This window comes from Mustela putorius, unplaced genomic scaffold (genome assembly GCF_011764305.1).
Source record: "Mustela putorius furo isolate JIRA1106 unplaced genomic scaffold, ASM1176430v1.1 tig00000242_pilon_pilon_pilon, whole genome shotgun sequence".
Classification (NCBI taxonomy): domain Eukaryota; kingdom Metazoa; phylum Chordata; class Mammalia; order Carnivora; family Mustelidae; genus Mustela; species Mustela putorius.
Genome location: NW_025421325.1, coordinates 4,086,919 through 4,091,253, shown reverse-complemented (window position 1 = coordinate 4,091,253; position 4,335 = coordinate 4,086,919).

Below are 4,335 nucleotides of genomic sequence, written 5' to 3'. Positions count from 1 at the left end.
GGTAGAATTCCCCAGGGAAGCCGTCTGGCCCTGGGCTTTTGTTTGTTTGGAGATTTTTAATGACTGTTTCAATCTCCTTACTGGTTATAGGTCTGTTTAGGCTTTCTATTTCTTCCTGGTTCAGTTGTGGTAGTTTATATGTTTCTAGGAATGCATCCATTTCTTCCAGATTGTCAAATTTGTTGGGGTAGAGTTGCTCATAGTATGTTCTTATAATAGTTTGTATTTCTTTGGTGTTAGTTGTGATCTCTCCTCTTTCATTCATGATTTTATTTATTTGGGTCCTTTCTCTTTTCTTTTTGATAAGTCTGGCCAGGGGTTTATCAATTTTATTAATTCTTTCAAAGAACCAGCTCCTAGTTTCGTTGATTTGTTCTATTGTTTTTTTTGGTTTCTATTTCATTGATTTCTGCTCTGATCTTTATGATTTCTTTTCTCCTGCTGGGCTTAGGGTTTCTTTCTTGTTCTTTCTCCAGCTCCTTTAGGTGTAGAGTTAGGTTGTGTACCTGATACCTGTATTTTTTCTTGAGAAAGTCTTGTACCGCTATATATTTTCCTCTCAGGACTGCCTTTGTTGTGTCCCACAGATTTTGAACCGTTGTATTTTCATTATCATTTGTTTCCATGATTTTTTTCAATTCTTCTTTAATTTCCCGGTTGACCCATTCATTCTTTAGAAGGATGCTGTTTAGTCTCCATGTATTTGGGTTCTTTCCAAATTCCTCTTGTGCTTGAGTTCTAGCTTCAGAGCATTGTGGTCTGAAAATATGCAGGGAATGATCCCAATCTTTTGATATGGGTTGAGTCCTGATTTAGGACCGAGGATGTGATCTTTTCTGGAGAATGTTCCATGTGCACTAGAGAAGAATGTGTATTCTGTTGCTTTGGGATGAAATGTTCTGAATATATCTGTGATATCCATCTGGTCCAGTGTGTCGTTTAAGGCCTTTATTTCCTTGCTGACCTTTTGCTTGGATGATCTGTTCCATTTCAGTGAGGGGAGTGTTAAAGTCCTCTACTATTATTGTATTATTGTTGATGTGTTTCTTTGATTTTGTTATTAATTGGTTTATATAGTTGGGTGCTCCCACGTTGGGGGCATAGATATTTAAAATTGTTAGATCTTCTTGTTGGACAGACCCTTTGAGTATGATATAGTGTCCTTCCTCATCTCTTATTATATTCTTTGGGTTAAAATCTAATTGATCTAAGGATTGCCATTCCTGCTTTCTTCTGATGTCCATTAGCATGGTAAATTCTTTTCCAGCCCCTCACTTTAAATCTGGAGGTGTCTTCGGGCTTAAAATTAGTTTCTTGGAGGCAACATATAGATGGGTTTTGTTTTTTTATCCATTCTGATACCCTTGTGTCTTTTGACAGGGGCATTTAGCCCATTAACATTCAGGGTAACTATTGAGAGATATGAATTTAGTGCCATTGTTTTTTGCCTGTCAGGTGACTGTTACTGTATATGGTCTCTGTTCTTTTCTGATCTACCACTTGTAGGCTCTCTCTTTGCTTAGAGGACCCCTTTCAATATTTCCTGTAGAGCTGGTTTGGTATTTGCAAATTCTTTCAGTTTTGGTTTGTCCTGGAAGCTTTTAATCTCTCTTTCTATTTTCAATGATAGCCTAGCTGGATATAGTATTCTTGGCTGCATGTGTTTCTCGTTTAGTGCTCTGAAAATATCATGCCAGCTCTTTCTGGCCTGCCAGGTCTCTGTGGATAAGTCAGCTGCCAATATAATATTTTTACCATTGTATGTTACAGACTTCTTTTCCTGGGCTGCTTTCAGGATTTTCTCATTGTCACTAAGGATTGTAAATTTTACTATTAGGTGACGGGGTGGGAGCCTATTCTTACTGATTTTGAGGGGCGTTCTCTGAACCTCCTGAATTTTGATGCTCGTTCCCTTTGCCATGTTGGGGAAATTCTCCCCAATAATTCTCTCCAGTATACCTTCTGCTCCCCTCTCTCTTTCTTCTTCTTCTGGAATCCCAATTATTCTAATGTTGTTTCGTCTTATGGTGTCACTTATCTCTCGAATTCTCCCCTTGTGGTCCAGTAGCTGTTTGTCCCTCTTTTGCTCAGCTTCTTTATTCTCTGTCATTTGGTCTTCTATATCACTAATTCTTTCTTCTGCCTCATTTATCCTAGCAGTGAGAGCCTCTATTTTTGATTGCATCTCATTAATAGCTTTTTTGATTTCAACTTGGTTAGATTTTAGTTCTTTTATTTCTCCAGAAAGGGCTTTTATATCTCCCGAGAGGGTTTCTCTAATATCTTCCATGCCTTTTTCGAGCCCGGCTAGAACCTTGAGAAATGTTATTCTGAACTCTAGGTCTGACATATTACCAATGTCTGTATTGATTAGGTCCCTAGCCTTTGGTACTGCCTCTTGTTCTTTTTCTTTGTGGTGAATTTTTCCGCCTTCTCATTTTGTCCAGCTAAGAGTATATGAAGGAGCAAGTAAGATACTCAAAGGGTGACAACAACCCCAGAAAAATATGCTTTAACCAAATTAGAAGAGATCCTGAATCGTGAGGGGGGAGAAAGGAGATAAAAAGAGGTTCAAAAAGAAAGAAAGAAAAAGAAAGAAGAAGAAAAAAAAAAGAAAAGAATTAAGAAAATGAATAAAGAAAAGTATAAAAAAGAAAAAATATATCTATTTGATAAACTAGTTAAAAAATGCTAAAAGAATAAGGGTAAAAGTTAAAAAAAAATGAAAAAGAGAAAAAAAAATGAAAAAGAAAAAAAGCAAATTAACTGCAAGACTAAAAAATCACAGGGAGAAAGCCATGAGTTCCGTGCTTTGCTTTCTCCTCCTCTGGAATTCTGCTGCTCTCCTTGGTATTGAAACTGCACTCCTTTGGTAGGTGAACTTGGTCTTTGCTGGATTTCTTGTTGATCTTCTCGGGGAGGGGCCTGTTGTAGTGATTCTCAAGTGTCTTTGCCCCAGGCGGAATTGCACCGCCCTTACCATGGGCCAGGCTGAGTAATCCGCTCGGCTTTGCTTTCAGGAGCTTTTGTTCCCTGAAAGCTTTCCATAGAGTTCCGGAGGACGGGGAATACAAATGGCGGCCTCCTGGTCTCCGGCCCGGAGGAGCCGAGAGCCCGGGGCCCCACTCCCCAGTGCGCCCTCAGAGAACAGCACCCAGTAACTCCCGTCTGCCTGACCTCCGGCCGCGCTCCAAGCTCACCGAGCCTGCAGCTGGTTCAAGGTAACCCCGAGCTGTGAGCTTAATGTCAGCTCTGTCTCTGTAGCTGGCTTTCCCGTCCAATACCTGCAATCTCTGCGACACTCAGACACCCCCGATCCTTCTGTGACCCTGCGGGACCTGAGGCCACGCTGACCCCGCGTGGGCTTTTTCCCAGTTTAGCCTCTGGAGCGATGTCCCTCAGCGGAACAGACTTTTAAAAGTCCTTATTTTGTGCGCGGTTGCTCCGCCGCTTACCGGGAGCCGGCCCCTCCCCCCGGGGTCTATCTTCCCATCGCTTTGGAATCACTTCTCCGCCAGTCCTACCTTTCAGAAAGTGGTTGTTTTTCTGTTTCTAGAATTGCTGTTCTTCTTCTCTTTGATCTGCCGATGGATTTGCAGGTGTTTGCAATCTTTAGATAAGCTATCTAGCTGATCTCCTGCTAGCTGAAGTAGTCTCAGCCTGCTACTTCTCCGCCATCTTGACTCCTCCCTCTAGGGAATAATCTTCTAAGGGTGTGTCTGAGACACAAAGAGCTGCACAGTTTGTATCCACTTGCATAGTTTGAGCCACACACTTCTCTTCCAGATTTTTTTTTTCTCCAATTTTTCAACCTTGCTTTCTCTGGGCCCTGACCAACCAGCGAAATGATGCTGCTGCTTACGAATATGTGTATATCTTTATATCCAACCACTTTTCCTTACATAGTCAATTGATGACCAGAAATACTGCCAGAGCCATGCCCACTAGGAGGATTTTTCCTCTGTCATGGTTACTCCTACTTGAGCCTGTTATGCAGCAACACTCATTTTGGTTTACAATAGCATACTGATTTGACAAACTAAGAAGCAAGCTCAGGCTTTTTCCCTTCCCCTTTCTGCTAGGAGTAGGGGACCCCATATTAGGTCATAGGTATGAGCTGAGAGAGAGGAATCAGAACAACAGAGGTGACATGTGGTATCTGTTTGTGTAACTTATGCCCATTAGATATGTTTGGCCATGATCTTTAATGTTTAATTTCCATCATTCAGTGGATACTATAGTGCCTTCCTGTGATTTGGAACATCTGATGACATTCAGTCTTTGATAGGTGTCTCTCATTGCATAATCATTTGATATGCCATGGTTTAAAAAAAT